Source organism: Arachis ipaensis, chromosome B05 (genome assembly GCF_000816755.2).
Source record: "Arachis ipaensis cultivar K30076 chromosome B05, Araip1.1, whole genome shotgun sequence".
Taxonomy (NCBI): domain Eukaryota; kingdom Viridiplantae; phylum Streptophyta; class Magnoliopsida; order Fabales; family Fabaceae; genus Arachis; species Arachis ipaensis.
Window position 1 is genome coordinate 126,034,468 of NC_029789.2, and position 16,361 is coordinate 126,050,828.

Sequence of the window (16,361 nt, forward strand, 5' to 3'; positions counted from 1 at the left end):
CTGCAATGTGGTCCGCGTACGAGGACAAGGAGAAAATGGAAGATGCGTACGCGGTATCAACGATGCGTACGCATGTCTGCAAGAATCCTAAATCTTCATTTATTCATGATTTCCTATTCTTGCTTGCTCCCTTTTCCACTTCTTCCAATCTAACCTTGATTCCTAAGACCTAAAATCACTTAACAGATATATCAAGGCATCAAGTAGAATTTAAGAGAATTAAAATTAGTATTTTTAGAGCCTAAAAAGTATGTTTTTATAATTAAGTGCAATTTGGAAGGAAATCACAAAGGTGTGCTATTTAAGTGAATCAATGTGAGTTTATGTGATAAAATTCATTCAATTCATGCCAAAATTTATCATCAAATATGGATTCATCAATTCCTCCATATTTAGACAATAGCATGTCCTCATACTAATCAAAAAGAAAAAGTGAAAGGAGTGAACAACTTATCGAATAAAACTACTCATGAGTATGCAAATACACTAATGGATGATATCTATCTATATCTATGCTAATATGTCCTATGAAATTGGCAAAAATAAACAACCAAACTTCCAAGTAAGCATATAGGCACATAGGGCTAGAACAAGTCACAATTGCAACGCAATTTCAATCCAAAGAATTGATTCAACTTCATAATTGAGCAACTTGCAAGACAACAGAAAACAAGATATGGAGAATTAGAATTGAGCAATCGAACCCCTCACTGGATGTGTGTATACTCTAATCGCTCAGTGTTTAGGGTTTAATCACTCAATTCTCCTCTAATCATGCTTTCTAGAAGTACTTAAAATGAACTTTTTTATTCACTACCAATGTTTCCCAAAATTTTTCTCCACACTTAAATAACACACACCTTAACCTAAGCTAATCATAGATGCAATTCAAGGTTATTCATAATTTTTCACTTAGGTTTGGTGATGTGGTAACAAATAGAATAAAAGGAGGTTTAAAAGCTCAAAACTGGATACAATGGTAGATGGGTGTGGCCATATGGTTTAGTGAGTTTCAATTGAAATGATGGCATCAATCATCCTAAATGCATTAAAAATATCAAATATCAGAAATAAAGAATTAAGCAAATTCAAGATCACAATCATAGAAAGAGTATAGCACACAAGAATAAAGATTGTGGTTGAAAAATGCAACCATGCATTAAGGTCCAACAACTCACAAGGTTGCTTGTTCTACCTCTTTCCTATACTCCACAAAACATTTCAAACAAGTTCAAAAGTAATTTATCGAATCAATTCAATGGAATGCCCTTAGAAATCTTTCTTAGAGAATTTTTTTTTGTTATTTTTACCAATCTTATTCCTTATGTATGTACTTATGATGTGTTGGATGCAAACCAAAATTCTTAGCTCTTTCCTAGTTTCACTATCCAAAAATCAATCATGAGCATTTAGGAAAATAAACATGAGCTAGGTACTATCAGCTATTCACAATCATCCAATCACAACCACTATCCATAGAATATATACTAACTAAAATAAAAGGCCATATATACTAACTAAGATAAAAGAGCATGGCATACTAGAAATAAAACTAGAGATAAACTACGATATATACAACCAATCAAAATAAAAGTGTGCAATGTAAAATTCAAAAGTAGCAAATATCCACAAAGTTCTAATAACTCAAAGCAAAATAGAATATAACCAAAAACAAAACATAATGCAAAGTGTTTGGAAGTAGAAATTTATGGCCCAAAAGTGTTGCAAATCCTTCCCCTCCCCCCCTCCACACTCAAACTTAGCACGGTCCTCTGTGCTATCAAAAGTGTCAGCCAATGGGAGGGGTAGGTAGTGCTACCTCAGGCTACAGAGACGGAGGTACCTCAATGTCAGCCGCCTGCATGTCAACATATGCTGCCTATGTCTCAGCCTCGGCCTGCACCTCAGCTGCAATCTTAACATCCTCAGCCTCTGAGAGCTCATTAGGAGTGTCCAACTCTTCTATCATCAGGTCCCACTCTCTATTCTGCAACTTGATGTTTTTATATCTCTAGTTCATGCGCCTCTCTAAGCACTGCAGATGAGCTAAGATCTTAAGCATGAGCTCCTGAGTCATGGGGGCCTGAAGACTAGATGATGAGGCTTCTAGTGGTTGGCTCAGCTCTCTAACGGTTGCTTTTCTCTTCTTCTTTTTCACATCACTAGTGGCTAGGTAGTCCTTCAGCCAATCACCATGAGGGATATACAAGTTCTCGTTAGCTAAAGTAGGTGGATAATCATCTTGTTCCGACTCAAGGCCGGCTTTTGCAATCATTTTAGTGACCATAACCGGAAAAGCCGCCATTCGCTTGAGAGATACCGGCACCTTCCACATCGAATGCTTGATAATCTTGGTCAAATTCACCGGCTCTCTTTCTAATACAACCCAAACCGAAACAGCCATCTCCCATGTGATAGTCGTCTCATGAGTAGTTGATATGGCATAGTTAGTGAGGAGTTGTTGTCATATCCGAGCATCATGGGTAAGTTGCTTAACCGGAAGTCCTATTGGCTTGGGATCTTGCTCCACACTCATAACCCATGCCGAGCCAAGATAAGCTATCTTGTTCAGAACTCTATCCTAATCCAAGGTGCCTAATTGTCGGTTGCATTGAGCTTTTGCAAAAGCTCACTGCCCCTTTAACCTAGACAAGATGTTCAGAATTTCAGCAATTGTCGCTTTCGTGATAGGGATTTGTTTACCCCGGACAAGAACAGACTTGAGGTTGGCATTGTAATAGTTAGCATAAAACTCCAACACCCAAGGTTCATTTGCCTCCCTCAATTTCCTTTCCAAAAAGCTCCACCATCGGCTTTCAATGTGGGAGTTCACCAATTCCCTAAGCTCGGAAGGTAGCTTATGCATACGGAGTTGCCGCTCGACATGCAACTTCTTTTTCTCATAGAATTTTCCATATTGAGCTGGGTCTTGAGCCGGGATGGCTAAGTCAGGATTCCAAAGTACTATGATATTTTCAACCAGTTTCTTGGGTTTTGTGGCCAGTTTCTTAGATGTTGAGGTCGGTTTCTTTCCTTGGGTTCTTGTCATCCTAAAAAGAGGAGTTGAGACAAGTAATGAGTTCACAATCAAGCAACTATTAAATGCTTACAACAATTGAACCATATATAACGTGTATGCAAAAATAATAAAAAATTAATGGTTCAATATAATATAAAAGCATATGCATATTGTTCCAATTCATTCAAGACAAACCAAATTCAACCTATCATAATCAATAACTTAATTACATTCATCAATTGAATTCAAGCAAGGATTTGCAAAACACAAAATTAATCCCAGATGCATTTTAAATGAATTTTTGCAAATTACCAAATTTAATTCACAACTAGCTCAATGATGAATCTCAAGTAAAGTAACTCCAAAATCATCCAAGCGTACTCAATTCGTAGCTAAACTGCCTAATAACATCATAGTTGAAAGCATATGGTAGCCACACATATGAATCAAACCCAAATTTAACTCAGGCAATTCATCAAACACTTGGTATGTATGATTTAAAGTCATCAAAGTTAACCAACTTCAAGCAACAATTTAGCTAAGTTACAAACAATCCAACACTTGTAACATGTTTAATAACAATTACACTAACCTAAATCAACTAGTAATATCAAAAACAAAGAGTAAAAATAATTCAAATTACTTATGCATAAACTAGAAAAAAAAATAGAGGAAAACAGGGACCTGGATGAAGGGATGAAAGAATGTGAATGGGGATTGTGTGGTGGTAGTGAGGTGATGCCACAAACGAAAGTGGCAGAGTTGGTCGCCGGAAGGGAAATGTGGCAGCGTGACTAGGGTGCAGCGGCTCACCGATGGTGATGGTGGCATCGGACTGAGATGGGTGATAGTGGTAGTGTGTAGAGTGGTGGTGGTTGTGTGTAATTCTGAAATGGAGTGAAATGAAAGGGAGTAGGGAGCGTAGATGGTTGAAGGGTTCATGAAGGGGGGATTCAGAATTTTGAATCCCCGCATACTCATGGAGATGGATGCGTACGCGAGAGCAGGTAGTTGGGTGCAGAGGCTGCGTACGCGAGCAGCGTGTACACAGAGGGTGCTCTCTCCCTGGGTGTGATGCATACACGGATATTGACCACGCACGTGTAATGGTCCTAAAATTGCATGATGCGTACACATCAGAGTGGCCGCGTACGCGAGCATTTGCCCCTGGAACTTGCGTACGTGAAGGGTGTGCGTACGCGAGCAGTTGATTCGCGAAAGGTGGGGCGCGTACGCGAAGGGCTTGTACGGGGAGGGTGCTCTCTGTTTGAGGGTGATGCGTACGTGGACAGCAACTGCGTACGCGTAATGGTCCAATTTTGCAATGAAGTGTACGCGGGCATAGGGCTGCGTATGCGAGACCAGCAGGGAACAAAATCTTTGTTTCACCCTCCAAGAGGTCACCCCACACAAGATACTACTAATATCTACACTCTAAGGCCTAAAACAAGGAAAATACACTTCCTAAAGCAATTATCCTCATAGACAAAAGAAAAGTAGAAGGTCTAAAAGATCCAAAACAAGTCAAATTTCAACATCTCAAGCAAATATTCACATGAAAACAAAGAAAACTAGAAGATCTTATAGTGGTGGGGTGTCTCCCACCTAGCACTTTTCTTTAACGTCCTGAAGTTGGACGGTCATAAAGCTCAATTTTCTTTCTTGGGAGGATCCTTCAAAAGAAAGATCTCCAAATCCTTGTTGCTCTTGGACTTCACCCCATGATAAAGTTTGAGTTGGTGGCTGTTCACCTTGAGGAAACTAGGGCTTGAGGGATGGCTTAAGTGAACGACACCACAAGATTCAACCTTCTCTACCATATAAGGGTCCTCCCATCTTGACCTTAATTTTCGGGTATCAATCTCAATCTTGAGTTGTAGAGTAGCACTTAATCACCAATGCAAAACTCTTTCCTCTTGAGATGACGGTCATGTATCGCCTTGACTCTTTCCTTGAAAATCCTAGAGTTCTCTATGCCTCTAACCTCAAGCACTCCAATTCCTCCAATTGCAACCTCCTTTCAACCCCGGCCTTTTCCAAACCCGAATCGCACTCTTTTACGACCCAATATGCCTTGTGTTCAACTTCTACCAGAAGGTGGCACGCTTTTCCATAAACTAACCGGAACGAACTCATGCCTATTGGTGTTTTATAGGTTTTCTGGTAGGCCCACAAAGCATCTCCAAGCCTAGAACTCCAGTCCTTCTGATGAGGTTTCACTATCTTCTCCGAAATCCTCTTAATTTCCTGGTTAGAAACCTCGGTTTAGCCATTGGTTTAGGGATGATAAGTCGTAGCCACCTTATGGATAATGCCATACTTCTTCATTAATGTTGTCATTCTTTTGTTGCAAAAATGTGAACCATGATCGCTCACGATTGCTCGTGGCGATCCAAAATGGCAAATGAGATGATTTCTTACAAAAGAGACAACAGTGTTAGCATCATCAGTGTGGGTTAGAATTGCTTCTACCCACTTAGAAACATAATCAACCGCTAACAAGATATAGAGAAAACTTTTGGAGTTTGGAAATGGGCCCATAAAGTCAATGTCCCAAACATAAAAAATCTCACAAAACAACATAAGTTGGTGAGGCATTTCATCCTTCTTGGACATATTACTAAACCTTTGGCATTGATGGCAAGAGTTGCAAAAGATAGTTGCATCATTAAATATGATTGACCACCAAAATCCACAGTCTAACACTTTTCTTGCTGTCCTTTGAAGACCAAAGTGCCCACCACTTTCAGAAGAGTGGCACGCCTCTAATATAGACTGGAATTCTGATTGAGGCACACACCTCCTAATTACTTGATCGGCACCACATCTCCACAAGTAAGGGTCATCCCATATATAATACTTAGATTTGCTTTTCAACTTGTCCCTTTGGTGCTTAGAAAAATATGGAGGGAAGGTATGGTCAACTAAGTAATTGGCAATTGATACAAACCATGGAGTGACTTGGGAGATTGCTTGCAAGGTGTCTAAAGGAAAAACATCATTGATAGGGGTGGAATCAAACTTCAAGTGTTTAAGGTGGCTCAAGTGGTCCGCCACTAAATTTTGTGATCCACTCCTAACCTTGATTTCGAGATCAAACTCTTGCAAGAGCAATATCCATCGAATCAATCTAGGTTTAGACTCCTTTTTCGCTAAAAGATATTTTAAAGCCACATGATCCGAATATACTACCACCTTGGAACCAAGTAAATAGGCCCGGATTTTATCCAAAGCGAAAACAATCGCCAATAACTCTTTTTCGGTGGTAGTATAATTGGATTGTGCACTATCCAGAGTCTTAGAAGCATAGGCTATAACATATGGATCCTTACCATCACGCTGTGCAAGCGCGGCCCCACTGCATGGTTAAATGTATCACACATGATCTTAAATGGGCTACTCCAATTTGGTCCTCGCACTATGGGAGCTTTGGTCAAGGCATGCTTCAATGTGTCAAATGCTTCAATGTAAGCTTCATTGAAATCAAACTCTATGTCCTTTTGAAGCAAGTGGGAAAGAGGTAAAGCAACCTTACTAAAGTTCTTGATAAACCGCCGATAAAAACCTGCATGACTAAGAAATGTACAGACTTTCCTCACAAAAGAGGAGTAAGGTAAACCAAAAACAACCTCAACTTTAGCAGGATCAACAGATATACCGTTGCTAGAAACAATGAGGCATACGACAATACCTTGATTCACCATAAAATGGCATTTTTTCAAAATTGAGTACAAAGTTTGAACTAGCACATCTTTCTAATACTTTAGCTAAACTATCCAAGCAAAGATTAAATGAGTCTCCATACACACTAAAGTCATCCATGAAAAATTTCATACAATGCTCAAGAAAATCGAAAAAGATGCTAGTCATGCACCTTTGGAACGTCGTAGGTGCATTACATAAGCCAAAAGGCATCCTCTTATACGCATATGTTCTGAAGGGACATGTAAAAGTAGTCTTTTCTTAATCTTTAGGAGCTATATGAATTTGAAAATAACCAGTGTAACCATCTAGGAAATAATAGTGTGATTTACCTAATAACCGGTCAAGCATTTGATCAATGAACGAGAGTGGATAGTGATCCTTCTGGGTTGTTCAAGCGCTGGTAATCAATGCAAACTCTCCATGAATTTTGCACCCTAGTTGCCATGAGCTCTCCACTTTCACTCTTAACCATGGTAATACCCAACTTCTCAGGCACAACTTGTATCGGGCTAACCCATTCGCTATCCGAGATAGGATAGATGATATCGGCTTCTAATAATAGTCGAGTGACCTCCTTTTTGACAACCTCCATGATGGTGGGATTTAACCTCTTTTGGGGTTGACAAACGGGTTTGGCTCCATCTTCTAGGAAGATACGGTGCTCACAAGTGTGTGGACTTATACCCACAATGTCCGCCAAACTCCACCCTATGGCCTTCTTGTGCTTTCTCAAAACTTCAAGCAACCTCTCTTGTTGGGAGGTGAGCTCCCTTGCAATTATCACCGAGAAATTTTGATTCTCATCAAGAAAGACATACTTTAAATGGGGAGGTAGAGGTTTTAACACATCACTTAACTCATGACTTGGCACATTATTATCCGGCAACATTGGAGGTGGCAAAGTGTCTTCATCATGATCATTGAATTTTTCCACACTTACACCTATACCCAAATTCATCTCATCAAAAGCCTGATTGTGAACTTTGGCCACAACTTCATCAATCATATCATAAGGAGGAGAAAGATCATAGTCCAAGTATGGACGATTATGAAATGTCAGCAAATCCAAATTTTAATAAAGGGCAAGGAGCAGCTTTACACTCTGATGCTGGTTCAGCTAGCGGAAGGCATTCTGGAAAGAAGCAGAAGCAAAATGATATTCTGGAATGAATGAGAAGTTTAAGATCAATGAGAAGGCTAAACAACTTGGATTCAGTAATGATGAGGTAATGTAGATCATGTTGAAGCTTTCTGATAACCCACAGCTGGAGAATAGCTTATGGATTTAACAGATTCTCAAAAGAGTGCTTTAGTGAAATCCATTCTCAAGTAGAATGAGTGGTAATTGTCTTAAGTTTTGAAGGCATGTGTATTTGAGTATGTGGTCTAAGATTTTGTTTAGGAACTTAGGATGATTTAAGTATGCACAAAATCCAAGTACTTATTAGGTGAAACTTCTTAATACTTGTTAAGTATGCACAAGTTATTATTAGATTATGATATAAAACCAATTGTTAATGCTTTGTGAATTTAAATTGATGAGTTCAATATATTAAATTCGTAGTTTCCTACCATTTATGCTATTAGCAAGTTATTGCATCCATCTATATTAATGCTTTGTAAACTTATGTGAGTAAACTACTAAAACTGACCTTGAAAGATTGAAGCGTTGATAAAACTGACTAAACAAAAAAGAAAACTAACTTATACCCATCAACGATGCCCTCTACGTGCCAAATCTAACCATTCCCTAACCAGGATTGGATTTCGTTAGTTAAGCATCCCACGTGTAATCTCATTAGTGATTTCGCACTTGCTGACATGGAAGATTGAATCAAAAACTTAAATTAAATAAAAAATAAAGTATATTTTTGTTATCAACTCAATCAAATTCAAATCCAAATCCAAAACCCAACCCACCAAACCCCAAACCTTCTATCTTTATGCCACTTCCATCATTTTCAGTCCTTCTACCTCATCAGTCCTACCTTCCTCCTTCTCTACTATTACAACCATAATCACTTCATCCTTTAACAACAACAACTGCAAAGTAATCAAACCATAAAAGTATTCAGATTTAAAAAAAAAAAGACAAAAGAAAAAAATAGATCAAGACAAGGCTGATGGAGAGAGATCAATGGATCTTTGGTACCTTGAAAAATGTAGCGCCATTGACGACATTAGCATTGATAGAGGAGAGGTTGATGTCGATTGTGTCGTGGAGGACAAGGATAGTGATCAAGTCACAAAGGTTGGGGGTAACGAGCCACCGCCATTACCACCTCTCCCTCCCTTCTCATTCGGTTGTTATTGTTATTGAATGTGTGTGGGTTATGGTAGTGGTAACGGACCAGGGTTAGAGTAGTCGAAGCGCAATGTTCACCCATCTGCGTTATTGGAGATGGAGTAGGAAACATGTGGACCAAAATCTGCAAGTACCCAGTTGGATGTAGATGAAGATACCATGAACCAGACGATATTGGAAGTAGATTATGTTTTGTCTGACAAAAGCGATGCTTGGAAGATGATGGAGAAGGAAGAGAGTTGGGGATATGGCATTGTGAATCAAGTTCAAGGTGGTTAGACAGATAAAATTTGGGTCACAATAGCAAGGTTAGGTTGGGTCTCTAAACAATCCGGGGCGAATTAATCATGTAGGTTCAGGGTGTCCATATTTTTTATTTAATTTAAGTTTTTAATTCAATTTTTCACATCAGTGAGTGCCAAATCACCAATGAGATTACACGTAGTATTCTTAACTAACAAAATTCAACCATAGTAAGGGAATGGTTAGATTTGGCATATGGAGGGCATCATTGATGGGTACAAGTTAGTTTTCCTTCTTATATGGTTAGTTTTGTCAGCGCTTTAATCTTTTAGTGTTAATTTTGGTAGTTTACTCGCACATAATATCTCTGACTTCTTGATGTAATAATAATATGTATGAAATTATGTAACAAGAATTTATACACTTAAAATAGTCTCTGACTTTCTGCTATTGATTAGCTATGAAGTTTAACTAATTCAATAACCCCAAGCATGGGTACACTTATACTCATATAATTTCAAACATGTATCATCACTACTCTATTTGCTTTTAGCAATATCCAACCCACAAAATGGTTATTCAACATAGCCATAATATATAAGAACACAAAGCCATTTCATCGAAGAATCTAGCTTTTACAATAATGTTCATATGCTTAATATAATCTAAAGCACCTATTAGAATTTGAAAAACAAGACTATGATCAGAAACATACAAATTACAAAACTAAAAATAAGAAAATAATCTAACAATTTTTTAGTAATAGCATTTCATTCTCTATTTTTACAACCCGTTCATTCAACTTCATCTTATAAGTAGCATCACAAGAGCGATCTTTAGCACCTCTTTCAGTATAATTCACACTTTGACATTGATAAGACGGGCCAGCCCAACTAAACCATCCACATCGTATAACAGGACGTGAATAATACTCTCTACTCGGGTTTGCAACACTATTTGAGATTTGTAACGGAGCTATCAAACCATAATCGACAAAATGTTCTCCCATGATATTAGAACTGCCGCTACCATAGGAACCACTTGTCGATCTTTTATTTCTAGATGTCATTATTAAATAGATTGCTGTACTTGTAAGAGTAGACAAAACTCAGAACATCATTCAAGAAAGGGCAATATAAACATATTTAGTATCAACTAGTCCAAATACAAATTGTTTAATAGCTAACCACTTCTCAACTAGTCCTATCACACCTTTGATTATCAAATTTTGTTTAGTATATTACTATTCAACACAAATCAGTTCTCATAACTTTAATTTTGTTCAATTCTTCACTCCAACCAAATATATGAAATTCGAAAAGCTCTGCATGAAATAAGACAGCTTATTCTACTAACTTTAACTCCATTCAAATCTGTTGTGATAACTCAAACTCTATTCAAATATTCACTCCAGCCAAATATATGAAGTTGAAAAATATTACATGAAATAAGATAGATTGTTCTACTAACTTTTATACAATTCAAAATTGTTCTAATAACTTTAATTCCATTCAATTGTTCACTCCAACACAAACTTTGATTAACTAAATTCAGAAAATCAAATAAAAGCATACGAAAATTCTCAGCAACTCAAATTCTCAATAGTTCATAACACATAACTATAATCTCTTGTACAAAAGAACTCACCTGCAACATTCAATCTATCAATATTCAATAATTGCTTCAATGGATTCTCTCTTATCACCAGCAACCAACAAAAGAAACAAAAAAAAAACTATATGAAAAAAAAAGGACAAGTAAGAACAAAACAAAGAATGGATAAGAAATCAACAACTATATAGAGATTGACAGATTGCGATAGAGAACGCAAAAGAAAAGGTTAGAATATCATCTTTGCAGAAATGAAGAAATGATGGTAAGCCTTTCTTGTCGGAGGTAAACTCGATGCCGGAAAAGGTGAGAATTACCGGCGAGATGATTTTCTCCAATAGTGAAGCTCTACTCTGACACCTTTGAGTGAAAAGGGGAAAAAGGATGGGAGATGGAAAGGATTAGAAATTTTTGGTTCTATATTCATTTTAATAACTAAGGATAGTTTAGTCATTTCACTCATTTTAGTCTCTGTATTTATTTTGAATCAAACAAAATACTAAGACATAATTTAATCATGTACATCTTACACCAAAAATATAATATCAAGACTTAATTAAATTTCTATTTCTCAATATCTATTTCTTAATTTCTGTCTCTTAATATGAGTCTCTCTTCTAAATATTACCTTATGATTATACACCAAATGAAAAAATCATGCTAGGACCGAATCAGTTGAAATTAATTATATGAATAAATCAAAAGATTTAAAATGATGACAAAAGGATTATCATCAATGCTTGTCAGTCTCGGTATTTTTTTTGTATTTTTTAATTTTTGGGGATGTCTTTGTGTTCATATATTTTAAAAATATTTTTGTTGGTTACTAAATTTGTAAAGGATATTTTTGGTAGTTTAATTATTTATAATCATCATTTCAAGAGTAAATTATTAAATATTTAAAATTTCAAAAAAATCAATCTTTTTCAATGAAAAAAGATAATTATATGTAAGAAAAAGTGGGGAAAAAATGAGAAAATGAAATATTTATAAGGATGTTATTTAAAGAAATTTATATCTGAATGTCTTGTCTTTCCGGTCTTTTGTTTTTTTGGTGACTGAACATAACACAAAGAAAAAAGACCTAAAAAAAAGAGTAGTACTCCTCTCTAATAATAATGTCTAAATTATTAGGAGGCAGTAATCACTCTAGATACACCTGCTTGTTTAAAACAGCAGTTTTAGCCATTAAATCAGCCGCTCTGTTTGTTGTTCGCTGGATGAGCACTAAAGTAGCTGTCCAATTGCGCTGGAGCATCTCTTTGATTTTGTCAAGCAGATCAGAGTCATTCCTAATTATGCTGGTTGTGCCTCGCGAAACAAGAAGAAACGCATCAAGATTATCAGTTTCACATATGACCTCTTTGTACTTGCAATCCCAAGCCATAACAAGCCCTCTCCAAATAGCATGAAGCTCACAACAGATAACACTAGAAAGAGGTATACTGGCAGAACAACCTTTTATCCAAATTCTCATGCTGTCTCTAATAATACATCCAAAGCCAGCTAATTGCTCATTTTCAAAAACGCTTACATCGCAGTTCACTTTACAGACATTCATTGGAGGTGGTTCCCAGTTATATTTCAAAGAAGAAGGAATAATATGTTTTTGGTTGATAACAACATTAGAGAAATCTCGAGCAGCATGTTTAACTAAGTGAACAATTTTCTCCTTACTCCATGGATCATCTTGGTGGAAGATGTCATTGTTCCTATCCCTCCAAATTCACCAAAAGGCCGCTACAAAGAGAAACTCATTTTTGTTGAGGTTAGAACGAATCCAAGACACAAAATCCAAATTAGAGGCCTCCGCGGTCATTCCCAAATTTAAGCTAATCCAAATCTGACGAGCTTTTTGGCAAGTCCTAAATATCAGAAAATACATAAATTAATTATTTAAAAGAAATACTTTTCTTCTCTATGTACTACTTTCTTTTACTAAAATAAGTTTTATTATCTTCAATATTTTTGTATTTACGTTATAAAGACAACTTCTAAATATTACCTTATGTACCAGAAATCTAAACAACATCTAGAAGAACCTAATTCGAGTATTATTTTTTTAAAGGTTAGTGCATATAGCGCATATAATAGGTCAGAGATAACTTAAATTGTCCTTAACTATTTTTTTTCTTTTTAAAAAATACTGAAAAAACTATGTTTCTATTTACGAAAATTAAAAATATTGACATATCTACCTATAAAAAAAAATATTACCATTTGTACTTATAAAATATGGATTTCGCACAACAAAATTATCCAAACACTAAAAAATCACCTAAAACTCCTAAATTACCCTTAATTTCACCACCACTTTTCTAATCTTAAACCCTACCACCACCCAAACTCTTCTTCACCACCACTCTCATCCCTAACTACCACCATCACTTAAAACGCCTTCCGTGCTTCCGACGAACATTCCAGAAACAACAACGCTAACCCGCCGCCTCTATTCTTCCCTCATTCCGTATTTTCCTACGTTTTTTGTCAGAAATTCGATTACCCCGCTGCGTGAAACTCCTCCAGTGACGCCCACGACCGGCTCTTTTATAGCATACCTCAGCTTGGTCCAACCTATGCTGGGAATTCCGAGTTCAAAGGCAGACCGAGGCCGTCCAAGAAGCGATTGAACAAGTTCTGAAAATTCTCGAATATTTTCAAAACCAGATCAGAAAAATTTTGATACCAATAATTGACTCATTAGAAACTGAAAAAGCTTCACCGAATTGAATTTAGACAACAAAAATGCGAAATGGATGAAATTAATACTGAAGCAGTATTCGCCCTTGATATAGCCTATACGGTTTGCCTTGGTCATCTTCCTCGACAGTGCCTAGAAGGCGTAGATTAGCAATAATCCTTCAATATCCATGTTGTTTGCTGATGTTGCTCAGGACTAGGGTATTGTTGGAATCAGAATAAAATTTTGCGAAATTTTGGGTTGGTGGTTGCAGAGTGAAAAATTTAGAGATCTGAGTGCAATAGTGGAGTAGTGCGATAGGATAAGAAACTAACAGCAATGGTGAAAGACTGAAAGTTAGGGTTTTGGATTTGGGAATGGAGAAGAAGAAGGAATTAGACACCACCAACAATGCTAATGATGTTCTTCACCCACTCAAGCTTCTTCTATCTCGCTCTACTGATCCAATTTTACATTTTCATTGATCTATTTACTTTAGTTTGCATTCCTGATTGAATTTCTAATTTTTATGATGCAGCACAAATTCGTACTATGGTACACTTGTAGAACACGTGGAGTTCAAAATCACAAAAGCTTGCCCTCAGAGATGGTAGCGGCTGTTGAGGTTAAGTGGCGGTGGCGGCAAAAATGCACCTCTCCGCCGCAGCGTCATTTTGCACTAACCGGTCCAAGAAGCTTGCGGATTTTGGATGGCGCCAGTGATGGTGGTTGTTGGAGATGAGAGTGGTGGTGAATAAGAGTTTGGGTGATGGTGAGATTTGAGATTAAAAAAGTAGATAGAAAATAAGAATAATTTAAAATTTTTAAGTAATTTTTTAATATTTAAATAATTTTATTGTACAAAATCTATATTTTATGGATACAAATGATAATTTTCTTCTTTTATAAATAAATATATCAGCATTTTCAACTATCGAAAATTAACTCAAATACTGTTTGTCATCCAAAATAAATTTGTCTCGAGGTTCATAACCACAAAAATTGTCGAACTCATTAGTCTTTTTAGTTAATAAACTCACCACAAGCCTAAGAAACAGTTGGACACTTATTATTACTTATATCGCATTTTCCACGAGATATTAGATAGGTTAATACAGATTATACTTTTATTGGACAGACCTATTTTCAATAATTTTTTTATTTATTTTATTTGTAAATATCTCATAGGACTTCTAACAAATTATACTTTTAGTTAATAACAAGAATTGTTGTTGTTAATAACAAATTATACTTTTAGTTCATGAATCAATTTAAATAAATATTAAAAATTTAAATTTCGATTTATGCATACAACAATTCACACTGATTGACCCTTGCATTAGTGAAGTCCTTTTAAATTTAGTAGAAATTATCGACATACGTAGCACGTTAACTTGTTTATATAGGAATTAAATGTCAATGTAGTTTGACACAAGTTATACAATGATTACAATCATCTCACTCCTATCAAAAGTTATGCCATCCACATTGACACTATTTATATACCAAATTTTGCACACTTTTTATTTTTATTTTTATTTTTATTAAACAAATTAGTCTCGCTTCTTTCTATATGTCAGACACTAGTATTATTCTTTTTTCCATACCAAAAATCTATATATAACTACGAGAAATGTTGTTTAGTAAATATAAGGGTTCATATCTTAATAAATCAGAAAAAATTATAGAGAACAATTTGATTAAGTGTGTGTTTAGATTTTAATTTGTAAACGAAAATTTGCATAAAATTAATTTTGTAAACTTGATTTTGATGAAAAATAAGTTTGTGTTAAAATAATTTATGTTTGGTAATCTTTATATCAAATGGATTGAAAGTAAATATTGTTTGGATTACACTACTTAAAATTACTTTTAGATAAAAAATTACTAAAATAGACTTCAACTTAAATAATTTTTTATATTATCCTATCATTTTAATTTAGATATTTAAATAGATCTTATTAATTAATTTTATAATAAAATTAATATTTATTTACTAAAATAAAAATAATATATAAAAATTGACAAAATATATTTTTATATCAAAAGCAAAAATAATATATGAAAAATATATCAAAATATACTTTATTAAATTATATTACTTATAATTTTTTTAGTACTCTCAGTACTCTTTTTTTTTTATACAAAATCAAAAGTAAAAATTTAATAAAAAAATATAATTATATATTTGAAATATTTGAATACTAAAGGTACTACAAGTAAGGAAGTAAAGAGTAGAATTGATAAAACAAAATAAATTCAATCCTAACGTGATTTTCTAGACGCAGAAGTTACAATTTCTAACTTCTTATAAACGCACGTTAAGAACGTAAAATCACCTTGGCATTTAGAGAAAAAAAAAGCATCTAAACAAAAAGAGAAAGCATTCAATGCACTCAAACTAACGTGCTTTTCTTCTTTCTAAAGCGAAACCAAACACACCCTATTTATTAAATTAAAAAGTGTCTAATAAAAAAGTTCTAACTAATTTGTTATAATAATCTAAAAGAAAAAAAAAATAGCAGATATTTGTTTAACAGAAAAAATATTCTCAAATAACACAAAAAAATAAATTCATTATATACGTGTACAATATCTCACTGAAAAAAAATCTAAAATCGTAGTGCAAAACACAAAAAAAATTAATCCAACAATAAAGAAAATCATTCATAAAGAAATAATAAAGATGTGATAGGCAATCTAATTAGTGAGTATTATTTTCTCTTCTTTTTTATTTAAGTATTTTTTTTAATTAATTGAAAAAAAAAAGTCGTTTTCTTTTCTTTTTCATTTAAGCA